The 22,802-nt window shown below is 37.3% G+C and overlaps 1 protein-coding gene across 8 annotated transcripts in view; it reads left to right on the forward strand.

Moving 5' to 3' along the window:
* The window catches only part of Aff2 (ALF transcription elongation factor 2), a 661,131-nt gene that overhangs the window by 352,114 nt on the left and 286,215 nt on the right, over positions 1 to 22,802 (forward strand). The window lies entirely within an intron of this gene.

A 22,802-nucleotide genomic window follows, 5' to 3' on the forward strand; every position in this document is an offset into this window, starting at 1 on the left:
CCTACTCTGATGAGGAGCAAAGTGAGTAACTGATATAGGCAAGACTATTTCACCAACCTAGAAATGGCATTAAATAATGTCTTTATATGTCTCATGGAGTAAACAGATTCAAACATCCACCATAGTATCTCATAAGCAAATCTATACCTACCCAAAATGGTTACAGAGAACACAATCTGGTTGTTGCAAGGATTCATTCATTCATTCATCCACTCATTTGTTCAATGGAATACTTTCTATTAAATGTAATAAGTCCACCACTATCTGGATTTGAATGAGACAAAGTCTGCAGCCCTGGGAGGGACAAAAACCAATGAACATCATCCTTACTGAAGTTAGACTGTAATAAGTAGCCAAAGTGGAAACACTTGACTTTGACTGACGAATATATTTCCTCTATTGTATCTTCAACACCAGAGATTCTCTCTTTCATCTCTTGCATTCTGTTGGTTATGCTTGCATCTGTAGTTTATGTTCATTTTCTCAGATTTTCCATTTCCAGCATTCCCCCTTTTTATGTCTTCTTCATTGCCTCTATTTCAATCTTCAAATCTTGAACTGTTTCCCTCACCTGTTTAATTGCTTTTTCTTGGCTTTCTTTAAGGGATTTGAGTTCTTCCCATTTTTTGTTTGTCTTTTTCTCCAATTCATCCAATTTTTTGTTTCTCTGTTTCTTGAATTCTTTACTGAATTCTTCCCATTCTTTGTCTGTCTTTTTCTTGAATTCTTTCTTGAATTCTTTCAATTTTTTTGTATGTCTTTTTCTCGAATTCTTTATTGAATTCTTCCAATTTTTTGTTTGTTCCCTTGAATTCCATATTGAGTTCTTCCAATATTTTGTTTTTCATTTCTTCAAGTTCTTTATTCAATTCTTCCAATATTTTGTTTTTCTTTTTTTCAAATTCTTTATGGGAATTTCGCTTTTCCTCTTCAAGGGCCTTGATCATCTTCTTAAAGTCATTTTTAAGGTCTCTTCTGTTTCTTCTGCATTGGGATGTTCAGGTCTTGCTGATATAGAACTACTAGGTTCAGGTGTAGACATATTGCTCTTTATGTTGCTAACTATATTTTTGCACTGGCCTCTACTCATCTCTCCCTCCACTCAGTGCAAGTGGTATCTGTTTCTGAGGGGGCCTTTCTTGGTCCAATTGACACTCTTGTTCTAATTGGTGCTCTTAGTCCAATCAGTGTTGGTGGGCTCTGTGTCTCAGGGTTGACTCTGAGTACAGATTCTGGAATTGTCCCTCTCTTTGGAAGGTGTTAGAGGTGACACAGAAGCCTGTTGCCTCTGAGTTGCTGCCCTGAGGCCAGATGGTTAAGAGCCTTTGAATGTTAGTCTGATGTGTCGTTCTCACAGGCACCTTGAAAGCAGGTTGTGAGCTCAGGGGTCTTAGGCATGCTCTTTGGGAACTACAGATCTAGGCAAGACCCAGAGCAGAGCTAGTTGGAAGTTAAAGTTGAGTGGTGAGGACCAGGTGCCTTTATTAGCATGGCATGCTCAGCTCCAGCTCCCTCTGCATCTGGCGGGGGACTCTGTTTTTAAGTTTGTGGTTTTGGTGAGAAAATTATATACTATGTAGTAAATTTTAAATGCAGTTATACATACACACACACACACACACACATATATATATTATATATATATATATATATATATATATATATATATATATATATTCAATATTAATATATACATATCACTGGAGGAAACTTTTAAGGCAATAACCCAAATGGACTAGGGCAGATATGGCCCAGTTGATTCTGTAACATATACATCTTGCCTTATATGCTTTGGTGCATCTTCATTTATCTCATTACACTTATTCTGACACATTTTTCATGTCATAGTTTCTGATTTTTTTTGGCTGGCAAAACACCTACATAACATCTTTTGAGGAGAGATGATGTTGCTATCGTTTTGATTTCCTGAAGTTGTTATGAATAGTCTGCATTTTACCGAGTATCAAAGGGCAAATTTCATCACTGGTTCTGACAAAATAAGTTGATGTTGAGTTGTCAGCAACTGTCTTTAACTGAAAAAGTTTATCATAAATCTTAACAGGTGATAGGACATGATCATGATGTCTAATTTCATTCAGTTATTTCCACATTCTGTAGAAGTCACTGCTACCTGGTCTTTCATTTAGCCTTCTTAACAGCCTTTCAACTCCATCTTCCTAAACAATGTTCTCCCAATCTTATGGCATATGTTTAATTAAAATATTCAAAATACAAACTCTCGAATCTCCTTATATTTACACAATCTTCTTTTGCATATGAAGGTACAATGTAGTAAGTGTGAGTAGATTGCCTTGGATCAAGGTTTTATTGTATAATAAATTCTATTATTAATAATAAACCAGAAAAGCAGAATGCACAAGTATAAGCTTCTAAAATCAACAAAACTTGGAATGCTATATTCTGAATTCTTTTTATAAGAAAATAGTGTCTGATACACATTGATTATATAATATACCCTATTATGCCATTGTAGTGGGTAGCTGTTCCAGCTTTGACGTGGAAGTACTACCCCTAGTGAGGCTTCTGGTAACTTCCATGCCTACCTATGACCTGCCCCTGGGGTGAGGTTGAGATGGGAGCCCTTAAGACCTGAGATTCATACTTGCTGCCACTCTTGGTTCCTCATGATCCTGGATGCTGGATGGTTGACTGAGTCAGAGTTCTCCAGCGAACCCCCACTGGACTACACCTCACCTCTCCAAGGTCCTATAACCAACCCCTTTACTGGCTGTAAGTTATACCAAAATAAATCTCCTTTTCAAATATGTGGAGTTGCCTTGTTAAATCCCCACATTATGCCATATATAATACACAAAAGTACCCATGCTACATAACAGCTTTTCTCTTCTTAATAACTGTCAATTAAACATTTAATTATCAGCAGTTGGACTGACTTGTCACAATTCTAAGGAATTCTAAGGCATTTATTTAAACTTCCACATATCTATGAAGTATTTTTCTATGATACACAAGTTGTAGTTATTTCTCGATAACAAAAAACATCAAGATTGTGCCTTTGGACTTAGAAAGGCACAAATATATGTAATCATATATCAAACAATCTACATACCTGGATACCTTTACTCAGAACCAGAAGTTCAGAGACACCCAATGTTCTTTTTAATAAGTTTTGTATCTCTCAATATAAAATAAATCCTTCAAAAGACAGAATTTTGAATATCACTGAAGAAGACTGGACATCCCCAAACGGCAAATGATAGTGACAGTGAAAGAAGGTATAAAAAAGAAGGAAGATTTATTTACAAGATTAAAGACCCAGCTACTGTTTATTAACAGATCTTAAACACAGCTAATGTTGAGAATTATATATTTGTTTTTTCTTCTATGAGTGCTGCCTATTATCTCTCCCATACCAGCAGAATAGCTCTGTTACAGCATCCATTCACTATTTGGGTACTGATTATATGTGCAATGTTGAATAGAGTTGTATAAAGTGCTGAAAAATGTATCTTCTTATGATTTACAGCCTTCTCTTTCCTGTTGATTGACTATTAAATTTAAATGTGATGTTAGAGACCATAAAATAAATACTATAAATAACTCCTGCACTCCAGAAGTTCGACATTTATTAAGAAAGTTAATCTAAATATACAAAAATTACAGTGAGATGAATATGAAGGCTCTTATACATAACACCAATGTGGACTGTGGACAAGTTGGATAAAAACATGGACATGCCTATTAGAATCTTGTTCTCACAGAGGGCACTTTTTATATTAGTTGCAAAAATGATTTCATTTCTAGTGCTTTAGTGGGTTTCAGAGTCAAAGAAATGAATTGTTGGGAACGTCCTTTCTATTTGGTTTACCATATTAGCATCAGGTTTACCGACACTCAAATGAGTAACTACCAAATCCCATCAGTTCCTTCCATCTTATATCTCCAACCCTATCTTGATGATGATTGAAACTACTTTTATTAGATTTGTTTTCAAATCCTTGTGAAATTTATACAGCTGATTGTTTTGTGTGTAATTAAGATATTCAATTACAGGAAAGCATTATTCCCAATATTTCTTAATCAGAGTCTTAACTCTAACCACTTATTTCTGGATCATGTTATGTTTTTTCCGCTTAACAAAACATAGAGTGGTTCCTTTTCAGGCTACACTAAATCACAAACTGAAGGGGTGGGGAGACAGGTTCTGTACTAAGATGAAATCATGTATTTTCAGATATTTACCTGTATGTACCAAATCACCCCACCCCCTTAAAAATGTCATTGAATATGTCCAGGTGCTCTTACATGAGATCATAACATTACAGTGATAATATACCTCTTAGTTAGGATCACATGAAACTTTGAGCTTATCACAAAAGGTTAACTGTACTGTATATGAGCTAACCTTTAAATAGAGTTAGCAAATTGATGCAGTGAGCTGTGTTAATGATTTCATATGGGACAGCTAAGTGTCCTGTCCTTTTTACTGGTAAACTGTGAAAATTCTGAATTTGATGCTTTCAAGATAAGACATTTCATTTAATAATGGTTATTGGTATCACCTGTAATCAGCAAATAATCAACTTGTTTGAACAGAAAAAGGACAGTTTGCAAATTGACTTATTTCTCTGGTACCTCAATGGTAATAAGTCTGAGTCTTCATTCACCATATCTGAATAATTTAGGATGCCATCCAAGTATGCTAACCAAAATTATGGTTTGGGATTTAAAAAGTAAAATAAGTGAAACATGTTTTTCAGGGAAACCTTCCTCACTCTGAAGATGAGTAGACATACATTTCACAGAGTATTTATGTGGCACAGTGACTTAAATATGATTGTTAAGATATAATTGAGGTGGTCACCAAACTGGATAAGATACACATATACATAATGAATGAATGACAAATGTATAACTCTTGAATACCTTGTTATTATGTTTAACCTATAGATCATTAGTCAGCGTAGGAATTAAGAAATGTCAGAGAACATCCAAACAACATGACAGCACTGAGGAGTATGACTTTTGAAGCTTTGATTTTGTAAGTTTAAATGTCATTTTGAAATATTTGTTACAAAATATTTCCCTTCTCTATTAGCTAGCATTGGGTTTGGAATTTGAAAGAGGCCTTGGTAATGATAAACTGTATTACCAGGAAGAAGCCATTCCTTTAGTTTGTAATAGCCCTTGAAAAATGTTTACAAAATCATAAACTACTCAGTTTTAAGAAAGTTCTTGCATTGTGCTTAGTTATATTATTTTGTAAGTTCTGAAAAATATTTGTATTCTTTCAAACTACAAAAAAAGCAGTTCAACTCAGCAAAACTCGAGGGTTTTGCTTTGCAAGAAATTGGTAAAGGAAGTTCAAGGATTTTTACAGAGCTATGGAAATTCAGCATGGCCATGAATGCCCAAAGTATTCCAAAGAAGTAAAACATTTCATAATGGAATATTTGCTGACATAGTTCTCTTGAGTAGCACTATTGTGCCCACAAAATGCCCTGTAAGAAGACAGTGTTGATCCAAATCACAGCAAGAGAAGTGGATGAAGACACCTTTCATTCTATATTGAAGATGGAAGGATCATAATGTTGTCCTATGGATTGTTTTGTGAATGAAAATGGTCCTTATCTCTCTACCTCCATCATAAGTAGATGCAAGTACCTTCGAAAGGATCAATTGTGTGTCTCACTTCACTTCACCAACATATTGTGATTATGAGAATGCCTGAACTGTATCTGGGAAACCTCAGCCACATTCAGCTTGGGGTAAAAAAAAAATCATTGCCTGGCCAAATGAATTCACTAATTTTGTCAACTTCTTGGACTTGCTAGAAAAGAAACTTTGAAGTAATTGACTAATGGCAGTTGAAATGTCAAATGTCAAAACAAATTGAATATGTTTTTTGATCCTTTTGCTTTGAGCCACAGTTAGACAGGTTAGAGATTTGAAAGTTCACCTGAAAGAGCTTATTTATTTTTCTAACATGTAAATCTGCCCAATAGCTATTTTTACTGTTTTTGTAATACCAATCTTTTAAGTTAAAAACCAATAGACCAAAAAAGAGTCCTTTGTTCATTTCCTTGTCCCAATATCTCTGCCATAGCTAGAATTTTCATCAGGTTGGAAGAATTCACCCCCAAGATAAGACCTATAATGCTAGTTTTAATAGATAAGCTACAGAACAAACAAGAGTTAGGTTTTAATGGGAACAGTTGCACACCCCTTGAAGCCTGTGAAACAGGCAGTAACAAAGCTAGTACGCACTTTCTATGGGCCTCCTTTCAAAGGACTATGATTCCTGCCTGTACAACCTGATTACATAAAGTAATGTAAGAAGTGAAGACATCATCTTCTGACAGAATTCACCAAATTTCAACCTTCCATCAGTATCTAGTTCAGTGACTTCTCAGGAAAAAAAATGTTGGCCTTCAGACATTGTCAAATGTTGTGGTTGTCTTGTTGCTAGAACCGTGTGTGCCGTATGGCAGATCTTTGTGGGATTTAGGGATAGATAATGGATGTCAGAGTGAATTATTCGTGTATTATCGAGAAAATGAGTGATAACAGTTGTCTTAAAGTTTGGACAGCATTAGCTGTATTCATCTTTCTGGTGATAATGGACCTCATAAGACTTCTGCTATCATGTTACTGCTTAAGCATGCGTAATCTGCCATGTCATGTAGCATCCTAACATGAAGATCCAGAATACCACATTCCCACAGATTTTTACCTGAGGTAAAGGGCTTGGTACCTATTTGTATCATGCTGAATTCATATACTTTCTGAATCTCAGGATTCTCTCTCAGAAGTCTCTCCTTTGTCCTGACTGTTAGGAAACTGAGTGACCATTTTGTGACATGCCTGAACTGTGCAGGCTTTATAAAATAGCACCTGGCTTGAACCCACCCTCTTCATTTCTTCCATTTAATGTCATCATGTTGTTATTAATTATTATATATATTCTTTAACAGAACAAGATTGAGACTATAAACTATAAAAGTGTGTGTAGCACAAGATTATTGACCTTCACAGACCAGACCAATGAAGGTTATTACCATAACAAACTCCATGCATCCTTGGATGAATTGCTTTATATTTAAATGTAAATGTACCATGGCCATTCTCAAAACAACAAATTTTGACTTAAAATCATTTTTTGTATTGAAACTGTCAATGTGTCATACAGGCAAATGATATGTAGACTTGACAGTAATTTTTAGTAGAAACTGGTGTATTATCATTGTGTTGGACACTTAGGAAATATTTGTCGAACCAAATTGTATTTCACCTTTGCAGCCTGGTATGTTCTGTTGTGGCAAAATGCACAACTGCCAAATCTTATTCTCTGAGATATATGCTGAACATGTTAATCAATTGTTAAGCCTGGTTTAACAGTTTAGCTTTCAAAATGAATTCCTGGAACCAATATTTATTTATGATGCCATATTCTACACACTTTCAACTTTGAAATTACTTGTGTTACCTTACTATTTTCCACTTTTCACCTGAGTATCTTCATGAAATGACAAAGTCAGAAATTGGGAAGAGAAATGGGTCATGGCTATATAAGGATTATCATGTTTTCAGCCTGCAGAAAAAGAAAGTCAATTCCCAACTGATATATCTTTATTTTTGACACTGCTTGCAAAATTGTATTAGTTGAAATGTTTCATCAAAAGTTTTACCCTCCAAAAACAGACTTTACTCAGGGAATAAACTAACAATGATGATGTTTTCCTGGGAGCAGAGGAATTAGAGCAATGGCTTATAGAGATTTCATTGGAGAAAAGTTTATGCTTTAATATTCAAACAATAATTACATTAATTTGTAGACTAGTCAGCTGAGAAGTCCATTGGCATAGGCTTAATGAAAGTTGTCATAATGGTGCCAAAAAGAAATTTTGTGGAGTTCTTTTAAGTACCAAAGAAACTCTCCATTGTTGTGATAAAATACAGATGTGCTTAGAAAGAAACTTGCAAAGTGAGCAGAAATAGAATATATAATTAGAACAAAGAAAGCTTAAATCAAATTAATCTTTATCTGACAGGAACAGTTACATTTACATCACTGAGTGCAAAGTCATAGCCAAAATTGAAATTAGAAACAGACAATTATGATAAGAGAGGACACTTATGCTGACTCTTCTCATGTATAATTGGAAAGCATAAGAAATATAATGCTTGTTCTAATTAGAATTAGCATTAAAACATGCGATGTAGCATGAATCTTAAAAGGTCTTATTAATAAAAACAAACTCAGAGCCAGGTATGGGGTGAACTCTGAAAGATCAGAGAGACAGAACCAGCCACAGCTACCTCACCTTGCCAGTTCCTCAGCTGATCCTGTTTCCTCAGACTGGAAACCTCTGTGTCCTCATCTGAATGCATCTCAGCTGAACTGCTGCTAAAATCCTAGAAGCTTAACCAGCTCTAGTTTCCTGGTTTTCAAGCCTTATATACCTTTCTGCTTTCTGCCATCACTTCTTGGAATTAAAGGCATGAGTCACCATGCCTGGCTGTTTCCAGTGTGGCTTTGAACTCACAGAGATCCAGATGGATCTCTGTCTTCAGAATGCTAGGATTAAAGATGTGTGTGCCACCATTTTCTGGGTTCTCTATCTAGTGGCTGTTCTGTTCTCTGACTCCAGATAAGTTTATTAAGGTGCACAATATTTTAGGGAACACAATATCACCACAATGCGACTTCTGGGTTTTGCCATAAAATATGTTGTTTAAATAATTAAACTATGGATATGCAAATTTGTTTATCTGTTTGTTAAAGGTCCCAGTAGTAAATGGCTTTAGAAATACAGTACAACTTAAATAGTATTAATAGGGTATGGTTGATATATTCTGTATCCTAATAAACTTATCTGGGGGCCAGAGAACAGAATAGCCACTAGATGAGATGTAGTGGCCAGACAGTGGTGGCACACATGCCTTTAATCCTATCACTCGGAGGCAAAGATCTATCTGGATGTCTGTGAGTTCAAGGCTACACTGGGAACAGAGCCAAGCGTGGTGGCACACACCTTTAATCCCAGCACTTGAGATCTCATGTCTTGCTTGGGAAGGACGCACACCTTTAATCCCAGGAAGTGATGGCAGGAAGCAGAAAAGTATATAAGATATGAGGACCAAGAACTAGAGGCTTTTAAGCAGTTCACCTGAGGCCATCAGGGGTGAGGACTCAGAGGCTTTCAGGCTGAGAATTCATGGAAACAGGATCTGCTGAGGAGTTGGCAAGATGAGGTTGGCTGTGACTTGTTCTGCTTCTCTGATCTTTCAGCATTCACCCCAATACCTGGCTCTGGATTTTTTTTATTAATAAGACCATTTAAAATTCATGTTATGCCGGGCAGTGGTAGCACATGCCTTTAATTCCAGGACTCAGGAGGCAGAGCCAGGCGGATCTCTGTGAGTTCGAGGCCAGCCTGGTCTACAGAGCGAGATCCAGGACAGGCACCAACACTACACAGAGAAACCCTGTCTCATAAAACCAAAAAAAAAGTTTCATGTTAAAATAGGGTAATGGGTGTTAATTTATTTTATCGGTAACTAACTGTAACCCTGTTGACTTATTTTTTGAGTCTATTTTTTATTTCCAAATCTGATTTTACTTTTAAAATGCATCATTCATTTCTTTCTGAAAATTCTCTTTTTGTATGTGTAGTTACACACAGAAAGACACAGGATCCAGGTCTTCATTCAGCATGCACAAAGAGTGCTGGTAACAATTTCATACATGCAGATGCCAAAAGACTTTTGAAACACTGTATTGTTTTACCTTGGAAATCAAACTTACTGCTTCTGAGTGGATTTACTCAAAGGGAAATTTTGCTTCCTGTTGACAGATCCTTATGAAATATTTCTTCCTAACTTCCACACTAGAATCACTTCAACTGCTTGACATTTCCAGTGATCTTGGCAGTTGAGAGAAGCAGCATTCATTGTTGGTCAGCAATCTGGGATTTTATTAGGGCTTCAGAAGTCATTACTTCACCACTTTATTGTTTGCTTTTCTTGGTTTCTTGCTCTCTCTCTCTCTCTCTCTCTCTCTCTCTCTCTCTCTCTCTCTCTCTCTCTTTTTCACACACACACACACACACACACACACACACACACACACACACACACATTTCCTTGGTTTCATGTTGACCTTTATTTCTCCATAGGTGGGGCTTCTAATATCTTCAGTATCAGGAGTTGGTTAAGTTCTTTTCCTAAATCTCCAGAGACTCTATAAGCAAAATTCCTTCATTTCCAATAATTCAATTCCACCATATAGTGTAGCACTTTTTTTATGACTGAGGAGAAGGATTTTATTGTAGCTATCAGGGAGAGTTCACTCAGACACATCTGGAAGGAGGGGGAGGGAGAGTGTGAGAGAAAGAGAAGAGAAAGAGGAGCAAGTGGACTAAGAGTGAGGGCCAGCCCAGAGAACTAAGGAGGACCAAGAGTGGAGCCAAGAGATCATGTGGCCAAAATGGCAGGGTTATATAAGAAAGAGAGGCTGGGGGAAGGGAAGCAAAGCCCCTTGACTGGAGAGGTTTACTGTATGGGGTAGGGGAGGGCAGTGAGAAGAGCAAAGAGGAGACACAAGTACTGAGTGATCATGGTGGCCAGGGTGTGCTTTGGTATGCTAATAGGCACCTCAGTTATCCCTTTGTCTCAGAGTTTCTTTGGGACCTGGCAGAATTCAAATGCCCAAAGTAGGGCATTGCAAAGTAAAGGCATTCTAACTAGCACTACAGAATAGATCTTGAGGAGATGACATCATGGAGATCAATGTGTAACTCATATTAAGTACTAAAGTAAGGGAAGTGATGGTTAGTGACAAAGTCAACTAACAGATGAGGGATGGGGTGATGAGGGGGAAAAGGGAAACAATGCAGGTGTACTCCATAATGAATGGATGAATGAACTAACAATGCAATTTAAGAGGAAGAAACACCAAGGATTAGTGAAGAATTAGTGATGGCAGGCAGTGAGTGACATCTAATGAATTGCTACACTGTGCTGAGAGATCAGTTTCTTCCAGGTCTTCTCAAGTATATGGAAAAATACTCCAGTGATTTCTGGGTAGGTAAGCGACTGCCACTGCCTGTTCTCTATGCTCATTGGTGTGTGTGTGTGTGTGTGTGTGTGTGTGTGTGTGTGTGTGTGTGTGTGTGTGTTTGCAGTATATGTCACTCACAACACTATTGTTAATTGTGAAACTCCTAATGTCATCTTTGTTGGAAATACATGGATTTCTGGAAAGAGACTTGGCCTAGACTAAGCAATGGAAATTCATTTCAAAGCTTATTTCTTGATTGTGAGTAAAGAATTTTCTGTGCATAAACAACATGTATCTTGATTGCATAGAAGGCAGGGTTTCTGTTTAATATAACACTGAATAACCTACTATATGAGGCTCATTAAAATGTTGTATGTGATGACTAAGTGAAATTGTGAGTTTCTTTCCTATCCAAGGGAGATTCTGATATATCAAAGATTATTTAAGATGTTGGTGCCTCAGACATCTCTCATTGTATGACTTTGATCTTTGTGATCTTCCTTCTTGGCTTACTATTATCTCAAAATTTTCCAGTGCTCAAAAATATCAAAAGATGCACTGAAGTACAAATTCACCTTAAAATGTGGGTAAGAGCATCTTCCTTTGTCCTTCATATTTCGTTTTATATCATGAGTTCAGTTGGTTTGTCTTGGTCTAAAGACAAAAAACAATGGCAAGCAAAACCTGTCATTAGATTTTAAAGACCTTGATGTTTAAAATGCCGTATTAATTTAACTCCTTTTACATGGCTGTACTATATGGGTGATATAACTAATATCAACATGAATCATAGAAATGACATTTCTATGCTGTATAGTACTAAATAACAATTTAAAGGTTAGGGGATGTTTGATGCTCCCAAAATAATGACAATAAGATGTATAATTCATCATAAGCCCCATTTGTATCTAATATGGTTAGTGGATATAGCTTAAATGACTGCATTTAAATATTGTTGTAAAAGCTTACCAGCCCTTAAATCAAAATACTTTAAGAAAAATCTAGTCAAGGAAGATAGTATGATTGTGATATGATAGGTGGCATCAATATGGCCATTTAAGGGTATTTTCTGTTTTAAATATACAAACAAGGCCTTTCCAACAAGGGACACAGAAGAGAGCTTTTGATTGAAAGAGATTTAGTACATTAAGCTCTCTTGCTTCTACCTGAATATAGGATTTCTTAGGGTATTCATTCTTGAAGCCCTAAGCAACCTAAAGCTAGTCTTAAAAGCAAAGCGTATCCCAAAACCTGTGATTTCATCATATGCTTGCAACAACATGCTGAACAAACTAATTTGCCAACAACTTAAAAGGGCTGACAAGCAAATTACTGCCATCTTGATAGAGGGTGATTATTGATATTGTCAACTCAGTTGGTTATTCTTAATGAAGTAAGACAGCTTTATTTTCACTACTTAGCTTGTAATGAGGGTGAAGGATATTTAATGTTTTTAAGGAGCAATATTACACACTTATGTAGCATTTTACATTTGCAGATATCATTGAAGTCAATTTTATTTCCTTTCTTTATCCTTCTAAAGCTTCTGCAAAGGAAATCATGAAATTACTGCCATTGTGTAGAAAGAATTATAAATTGTGGCCTCAATTTGATGAGAATTGAGAGTTCCATATGGCTTCTAAGTAATAGCCTTGGCATTTGAAAAGTGCACTATTATCTTTTTCTGTTGACATGCCTCTTCCCTGATATGCTTTTCTGCTTAAAATATTTGAATGTTCTTACTTTTTCAGCCGAGAGAACTTTTCTTTCAGTCCATAAGAGCCTATACAATCTGAACCCTGCTCTATGGGTTTCTCTCATCTCCTCAAAGCCCTCTTCTTAACTGCATTCTCACTCCTGGAAGTTAGTTAATCATGATTCCCTGTCAGTCCTATGGCCCTAAAACATCTATCACTCTGAATACAGTGATCTGAGCATTTGGATTAGGCTGAAGAACCCCTGTATCCCCTATATCTCAGGCCTCCTCTTCTCTGGACTAGAACCTAATACAATGCAGTTTGTAACTCCTTAAATGCATGTCCAGATCTTCAGAGTTGCAAGCCTCCAGTTTACCACTCTTTCTGAGTTTGACCATTTTACAAAGAGTCTTTAGAGCCTTTCTTTCAAACAGGACCAAAATGTGCATGAGTACCCACACAACAAGCATATATATTTGTAAGTTGATAGGACCATTCACTTTCAAAGGAATAATAATTTAGTTTGGACAAAAAGCTTTTGTAAGCCATCAAATCAAGACTATAAAGCATCTTTTTTAGGTTCACTGACCAAAATGAATTTGCTGTAGCAAAAAGTTACAGAAACATCCTTTTTGCTATAGTAACTGTCATGAAAAGGCACATGATTCCTTCCAGCCATCTGTCTCACCTGCACCCTGGATAGTAAGTCCATGATGGCTCAAGATGAAGATCAAAATCAAGATCAAGAATCAGATTTTGTCACTGTGTTGTTTAATTTTTATCCCAAAATTTCTCTTTTAATTCCTTTCTCTAGAGTTCTTTGAAGTAGATGATATTCTATTCCATATAAGGATGAAAACATTGATATCCTGAGAGGCCAAGGAGCCAAACTTTTGTGCAACTAGTATGTGTCCACCTATTGGAATGAACTACAGGTTGTCTGGGTGGCTTCTTATCTCTCTCAACTCTCAACTCAATGGAGGCAGGCTTTGCTAGGGAGAAATTCATAGATGAAAAATCATATTACAAAATAGATAAATTTGATTTTTTTTTTTGGTTTTTTGAGACAGGGTTTCTCTGTGTAGCTTTGCGCCTTTCCTGGAACTCGCTTTGGAGACCAGGCTGGCCTCGAACTCACAGAGATCCGCCTGGCTCTGCCTCCCGACTGCTGGGATTAAAGGCGTGCGCCACCACCGCCCGGCGATTTTTTTTTTTTATTTAAAAAAGCCTTGATAGAGAAGTCTTTACGATTGGCCTTGCTTTGTGGAAGGCCAGGTGCAGCTTTCCTTTGAAGGGGCTGTTTTGAATACATAAGATAAAAGGCAGCTATAGCAGCATGAATGCTACCAACAAGCAAGAAGTGTTGAGTGTTTTTCATGAACAGCGAGGAAACAAGCCTGTGACAGGAGAAACTAAGGTGACAGGGTCATAGGCAGAACTGACAATGATGTCCTCTTTTTCCTACTGATAAACTGTTGGACTATTTTAAATGTACAGCCCTTTATTTCCTCTGAACATGTCATTGGATATTTTGGTTGGAAATATTAAGCACTTCTCAGCCTTAAATGAAGCTTGGTCCTACCCCTCTACTACAAACTTCGTTTCTTTTTTCCTGTGGTTGACTTAACTTCATAGGGAGTCCCAAGTAGATATTTGGAAGCACTTAAGAGCAAGCCACAATTATTAGAGCAATATAGAAAATTATTCTCTTTGATTTAGGATTTGTGTTAATTCTATTTTTGTTGTTGCTGTTGCTTCTGTGACAAATTCCCTAGAGAAACTATTTAAAAGGAGAAAAAGTTACCTTGAGTCACAGTTTTCAAGGTTTTAGTCCATGTGTAACTACAACTGAAATAAGGCTGGCATCATGGTAGTAGGCATGTAGGAAAGAAATGAAGCTTATCTCCTGGTAAGTAGGAAGAAATCAAGGACAATAGTAAGGAACAAAGTATAGCCCGCCCCTCAAACAAAAACACAACCACATAAGCCTACTTCTACCTCCTAGGCTCCATCTTTGAAATCTCCCACCACCTCCCAATAGTGACATCATAACATGTATCTATCTTTCTATGTATTAATTCATCCATGAAGGCAGAGTTATCGTGATCTAATCACTTCCCAAAAGCCATCTGCTGGCAACCAAGCCCCTGGATAATGATCATTAGATGGATATTTCATAATCATAATAACATTTTAAATCAGTTGAACAGTTTTAAAATCCACATCTTACCTTGTTGACTTGATACAAAATTGTGGATCACTCAGGAAAGAGCCCCATATTTCCAACTGCCCCATCATTGTCATCTATCCATATGGTAACAGATATTTTTCCAAGTGACTATTACATACAAGTACTATGTGCAACTTGACAGAACCTGAGGTCATCTAAAAGACAAACATGTGGATATGTCTATGAGAAAGTTTCTAGATTGAGTCAGTTGATCTGGAAAGAACCACATTAAATGCAGACAGCACCATCTGAATAAACAGGAGAAAGTGAATTGAACACCAATATTCATACCTCTCTGCTATTTTACTGTAGATGCAATGTGACTAGCTGCCTCACACTCCTGCCACCATGCCTTGCCTGCCATGACAGACTGAACTCTTTATTATTATTATTAATATTATTATTAATATTATTATTGTTATTTATTTTACATAATCACCACAGTTTTCCTTCACTCCTCTCCTCCCATTCCCTCACCCCCACCTACCCTCTGCCCCCACATCTACTGCTCCTTTGTTTCTCTTCAGAAAGGGGCAGACCTCCCAAGGATATCAGGAAAACTTGCCATATCAAGTTGCTGTAAGACAAAGCACTTCCCCATGTATTAAGGCTGGGCAAGACAACCCAGTACGAGGAATAGGGTTCCAAAAGCCAGTAAAATAGTCATAGACATCGCCTGTTCCCATTGTTAGTAGTCCCACAAGAAGGCCAAGCTACTAAACTGTTACATATATGCAGAGGGCCTAGGTCAGTCACATGCAGGCTCCCTGGTTGCCCATTCAGACTCTGTGAACCCTAATGAGTCCAGAACTCTTAAACTTTGATCAAAATTAAATTGTGCCTTCCTTAAGTTACTTTTTATTAGATATTTCATCACAACAGCAAGAAAATGACCTAATATATTATGCTAGACATTAATGGAAGGTAACATAGGAGACATAGACAGTACCAACTGATATGAGAGTAGACTTACTTTCATATGACTTGCACATTAGGAGGGAAAGCCTACATGTAGAATGATAGCTGCCAAAAATATGGCCATAGTTGAAGGTATAATTTTGACCTTTAAAGGTCAAATTAAGTTCACCCAGATTTATAAAGAAAGCCTTCAAAGGCCAGAGAAGAAGTTGAAGCTGAAATTTTAGTGGTCATTACAGTTTATAATAGTAACATTTGGAGATGTGATTTCAAGAGATGGAAGCACTACAAATGGAGACAGTATAATAAACAAATGGGTAGAACAGGAATAAATGGGTAGAAACTCATAAACATTTAAATATGTTCATTAGTCATGTTGCAAGATTGACAGGAATCTACTGGATAAGATTGTCATGGCTGTTGTAGTCTGGCAAAACCTCGGATGCTGTTTTATCTTTGGCACAGTGGCTGTGCTTTAATCTGCTGCTAGCTCAGCCAGCATTTGTGACTCTGCAGTTACCAGCATGCTTATCTAGAAGCAACATGGCCACTCAGGCTGAATCCTGGTGAGAATTCTGCTCCCACATGTACCAGCCCTTTTGCTGCTGCTAAATCTCCATCATTGTAATTATGAAGAGATTCAAAGATTGGGGTGAAAGCCTGTGAGCTCAGAGAGGCTGAGTAACAACTAGCTAACCATCTCTCCTTGCTGGCATCCATGGAAGACCCGTGCTTCCACTTCACCAAACCATAAAAAGCTGTGCAGCTCCAAACCCTACACTACTACTTCCTGTGTCTCTCTAACTCTGCTGGATGCTCTCTGGTGCTCTATGATTACTTTCTGTCAACTAATTGTTAACTTAGCCTCTTGACCCAAGTTTAATATTGTTTAATTAACAGAAATACAAATTTGGGGTTCACAGTGTGATAAAATATCTCCCAACATTTCTGCCTTTTTGTCTAAATAAAAAGGAAAGGTTTTAACTCTAACACAGTAAAACTATATACAGGAAGAACAATTATCAGGTATTATCTAAATAAAAAGGAAAGGCTTTAACTTTAATATGTTAAAACTATATATAATAAAAACAATTATCAAGTAAGAATTACATTCACAATGTTCAGTCTATTTGTATTTGGCAAATTTGGAGAGAGTACTGTATTATCTATCCTATTTTAGTGAATCCCAAGTTTTATACATAAACCACTTTTTAATCATAACTTGTATTACCATCCTAAAAATATCTTTTAGACTTTGAAAAATATTTTTCAATAACTTATGCTTTTATGTTTCTCAACTTTATAAACTTTACATCTCTTATGTAAGTGTAAGTTTCTTTTCTGAATTTAATAACAAGGAAAACTGTAACTGTAACTATTTATATTTCAACACTATCAGAGAACCAAGAAGGATAAAATATTATCTGAGTAAACAGGAAGTGCCACAGAAGCAACTTCCAAAACTACAGAAATGACAGGAACAGTTGGCTGCCTGGACAGTCACCCAAGGTTCCTCTGTAATTTTTGGGCATCTATCTTCAGACCTATAGGCCTAGAATATCTGACAGACTTTTCTGTGAAGCAGGAATTTTGAAGGACTGTCCTACCTTGTCTTAACAAAGTTCAGCAGTTGGTTTCTTTTGTGTCCTGCTTGTCCAATTTGGATATCTTACTGTCAGCAGTCAAGTAGAGGGCAGTTTCTTTGCCCAGTGGCTAACTTTACCACAATGAAAACAAACCCCATATGGAGGTTCTTTAATGCCCATTATCCTATTTTGAACTAGATTAGCATTGCCAGGAGCAGATGTGTATCACTGTCCTAAAAGCTTTAGGTCATTAAATACCTTAAGTGTTATATTCTTTAGGTCTCTGAAAATCACCTATCTATATAAAATATATCTGTTTAACCTTGTAGACATACTTAACATGATTATTTGATTGTTATAGATGACTAAGTACTAACCTGCATTTTTTAATTATCCTGAACAGTTTATAATAATAGCTTTCAAGGATTAGAACTTTATATTATATTTTTAAATGTGCTGCATAGGTATAATACCTTAAACAAGAGTAAAAACATATAGAGGGTATATTAAAAATAACCTTAAATTTATATCAATATACAAAAACCTGTAGCAATATAAAATATTTTAAATGGATAGTTGTCTTTTTATCCTATATACCTATATCCCTACTAAATTATGACAACCACCCATAACCAACAAAATAACTTAAAACCACCCATCCCACCTCTTGGGAATGTGGACATTGTATTCCTCCAGACTATTTCTTGTTGTCTAGGGGCAATGGCATCCCCAGTGGATCCTGAGAAAATTGAGCTAATAGTCACATCTTAAGAAAATTAGCTATAACATTTTTTTTCCAGTCTCTGTGTAATGAGAAAGTACAAGGCTTATCTGAAGTCCTGGCTAGAATAGTTTGTAAGTCTAGACCATTTCAATTAGCAGCCTTGAAATTGTTCTGAATGCAAAACTCTGAGGAAATGCCAACAAAGGCACTCTGCAAGGCTAGATCACCTGGGCCACCCATTTTCATTGGTGTCTGGTCTCCTTGCTCTGAAAACACAAAATTTCAAATATATATATATATATGTGTGTGTGTGTGTGTGTGTGTGTGTGTGTGTGTGTGTGTGTGTGTATATATATATATATATATATATATATATATATATATGCACATTAATACAAGTATGGACTGTGCGTTGTACACAAGTCAGCCAAAGATGATTTTTTAGCAGGTAAAAGGCATATGTCAACTTTACAAGATTCTTTTGACTGTACAATCAAACCTCTATCTATGCCATATGAAAAGATAGCATGTAATAATAAGTCAAGAGGATTGTGTTGTCAACAAGATTTATCTTGTCATATCCATTCTCCCAGCTGTTCTTCTGTCAAGGGATCAGCACATACATCATCTACCTCAGTCAGTAGAGCATGATACTCTTAATCTCAGGGTCGTGGGTTTGTGCCCCACGTTGGGCGCCAAATGTAGATGTAACCAACCGGCTTACTAAATAAGAAACACAGAACCAATGCAAAGAAGAAAGCCAAGAGATCAGAGCTAAGAGCCTTACCCGCCTGCTGCAGCTAGCCTCTTCAGCCAAGAGACTTCTCCGAAAGAGACCTACTTCCTGTCTGTTTGTCTTTATATAGACTTTCTGTTCTGCCTTCTCACTGGTTGTAAACCCAACCACATGACTGCCTCATCACTGCCTGTCTGTATAGACCTCCAGGTCTTCTATGGTTGGTATTGAGATTAAAGGTGTGTGTCTCCAATGCTGTCTGTATCCTTGAACACACAGAGATCTACCTAGCTCTGCCTACCAAGTGCTGGGATTAAAGGTGTGCACCACCACCACTGAGCTTTCGCTATGGCTCTAATAGCTCTGACCCCTGGGCAACTTTATTTATTAACATACAAATAAAATCACATTTCAGTACAAATAAAATATCACCATAGTCAACTTTACAAGTTTCTTTTGACTGTACAACCAAACCTCTATCTATGCCATATGAAAAGATAGCATGTAATAATAAGTCAAGAGGATTGTGTTACCGACAAGATTTATCTTGTCATATCCATTCTCCCAGCTGTTCCTATGTCAAGGGATCAGCATGTACATCAACTACCTTGCAGCTTTTCTAATTCATTTTTTTTTATATCTGTAGCCAAGGTTTTCAGAGGGTCTCCCCAAATCAAATCTGGTCTCTATTAATTTTGAAGGGATCCATAGCCTTTCATTTCCTGCAGAAACAAAAGCATAACTTCTCCCCCAAGGAAATGCATTTTCTGAATTCCATTTAAAAGTTAAGACATGCCTAAAGTATCTAGGCTGGTTTATTTCATCAATTATTTTTATAATTCCATGTCTCTCAGCAGCTGTCATTCACTCACCAGCATTCAAAAAATTCAAAGTCAACAAAACACCATACAGAATCCAGACTCTTGATGTATTTCCCATCTTTATGTGGCTTATTCTTTTTATCTTTCTTGAAAGATTTTACTTAATTATTTTTAAACTATTTTTTCTTTGTCGGTCTATATCCATTTTCCTTTTATCTTTTGTTTGTTTGTTTTTGGAGCTGAGGATCAAACCCAGGTCCTTGTGCTTGCTAGGCAAGTGCTCTACCACTGCGCTAAATCCCCAACTCCTTCTTTTTTATCTTAAGCACCTATACGCACTGTAACGTGTTTAAAGGATTTTTTCAGTTTGAACCTGTTTTACTGCGCACCTGTAGCATTCTCTGACCATGTGAGCCAAACCTTAAACTGCTAAGTCATACCCAGGTCCTCTGTCATGTGGCTCTGGATGTTGGCTCAGCCCCCTCCTAGGTCCATGGGAGCTGAGCCTTAAACCTTCAGGCCTGGATAAGAGCTGCATTTAACTGGGAGCTGCCCTTAACCAAGAGGTGCATTTAACTGCCTCAGCTCTAGGAACTTGGTGCCTGCACTGTGGTAGGAATTTTTCTTAACTTAGTGTGCTGGCTGCTCAAGTGCTCTGCTGTGCAACAGCAACTTATAAAGGAGCTGTATCCAGTTTTTTTTTTTTTTTTTGTTGTTGTTGTTGTTGTTTCAGCTTTCTCAGGCCCTATGTGGAAATTCAGGCCCCACGTTGAGTGACATTAGTTATTTTATCTCAGCCAGCAATTGCAACTCCACAGTAATTGGCCTGCTTATGTAGCAGTGGCCTGGCCACTCAGGCTGCAGCCTGGCAAGAATCCTGCCCCCATAGGCACTGGCCCTGTCACTGTTGCTAAAGGTAGCTTTATCTAAATCTCTATCATTCTAATTATGAATAAGACTTGATATTCAATGGCTAGTGTAGCAGGAATCTTAGAGAGTCTTATTAATAAAATCAAACCCGAGGCCAGTTATTGGGGTCAATGCTGGTAGATCAGAGAGACAGAACAAGCCACAGCTGTCTCACCTTGCCAGTTCCTCAGCTGATCCTGTTTCCTTAAACTGGAAGCCTCTGAGTCTTCATCCAGAATGAATCTCAGCTGAACTGTGTTGCTCCAAAGCCTGAAAGCTTAACCAGCCAAATGCTTCTAGTTTCTGATCCTCACACCTTATATACCTTTCTGCTTTCTACCACCACTCCCTGGGATTAAAGTCTTGCTTTCTGGGATTAAAGGTGTGATGAGTCACCATGCCTGTCTGTATCTTTGAACTCATGGATTTCTGCCTTTGGAATGCTAGGATTAAAGGCATGTGCTATCACTGCCTAACTAGTGGCTTTTCTCTTCTCTGACCCCAAATAAGTTCATTAAGGTACACAATATTTTGGGAAACACAATACCACAGGCTAGAGTGAAAACCTGTGAGCTTGAGGAGACACAACTAGCTAATCATCTCTCCTTGCTGGCATCCACAGAAGATCCATGCTTCTTCCCCTTTGCCAAACCACAAAAAGCTGCACCATTCTAAACCCTACCCTACTACTTCCTGTGTCTCTCTATCTCTCTCAGATGCCCTTGGTGCTCTATGATTACTTTCTGTCAACTAGTTGCTAAAACAGCCTCCTGACCCAAGGTTAATTTTATTTAATTAATGCTAATGTAAACCTAGGGTTCACAGTGTGATTGAATATCCTCAACACTCAGAAATCTTTTAGAGAATATGTACAGTCTTGGGTGGAACATGTGAAGAGCCTGAATAGGGAAAACTCTGTCTTCCTTGTGGAATTCAAAACATTTAGATGCAGAGAAATTCTTGTCTCCCATTTATGAGGACTTCTCTGTTGCAAAATTAATTTGTAGTTTATAAAGTGTAGGTGTATTTGTGAAGAGAAGATTTTGCATAGCAACATTGAAATTGCATGCAAAGAGCCTACTTGCAAGTTTCACTTGTAGCTGACTTCTGGAATCTTGGCTTTGAAATAAAAGCTTTAAAGAAAAAGATATCTTATCAGACCTATACTGTTCACACAAATGATAGGGGGACATATATTTATCCTTTAAGTTGCTGTGATGTAATGCTTTCCTAACATAAACATTGGGTATGAGTAAATTATATTTTGTCCTATAAATATTTCTAAGGATTATCTAAACTTATGGATGGTGTTTTTAACCTCACCAAATAGAGTTAAAGTATACCTAGGATCATGTTCTTTGTGTCTTCTATATCAAGAAAATACCAATTGTTTTTTTTTTTTGCAGGACAAGATATAGACTCTAAAGCCTTGTGTGTGCCAGGCAAGTGCTTTACCACTATACTACATCCCCAGGCCCCAAATATTAGTTTTGAATGAAAGCTATGATTTTGTGGAAGATGTTCTCAGGTTCCATGAACAGGAATAAGTCTCATATTCCTTTATTACAGCCATACATTTTTTTCAATCTCTGACTTCAAGACAGAAGCCTATTATTTCTATACTAAGCTAAGTGGTAATAAGCATCCTCTACCTCACCTAATTTTTAGACCAGAGGCTTTCTTTAGACCTCTACACTACCTTGTCTTTGAAACAGTTCATTGTAATCCCAGTATAGGCAGTAGTAAATAGTTTTCCTCTCCCACCGTGTGATGTTCATTCAATTTTATCATTGATTCATTTGCTTTCTTTTTTTTATTAAGAAATTTTTTATTCATTTTACATACCAAACACAGATCCCCCTCTTCCCTCCTCCTGCCCCTCCAGCCTTCCCCTCCCAACCCATGCCCCATTCACTCCTACCAGAAGGTAAGGCCTCCCATGGGAAGTCAGCAGAGCCTGGTACATTCAGTAGAGGCAGGTCCAATCCTCCCCCCCCCCACCTGCCTCAAGGATGTTGAAAGTGTCCCATCATAGGTAGTGGTCTCCAAAAAGCCAGCTCATGCACCAGGGATGGATCCTGATCCTACTGCCAGGGGCCTTAAACAGATCAAGCTACACAACTGTCTTGCTTGTACA

This window comes from Peromyscus californicus, unplaced genomic scaffold (genome assembly GCF_007827085.1).
Source record: "Peromyscus californicus insignis strain IS unplaced genomic scaffold, ASM782708v3 Scaffold_10__1_contigs__length_136768540, whole genome shotgun sequence".
Classification (NCBI taxonomy): Eukaryota; Metazoa; Chordata; class Mammalia; order Rodentia; family Cricetidae; genus Peromyscus; species Peromyscus californicus.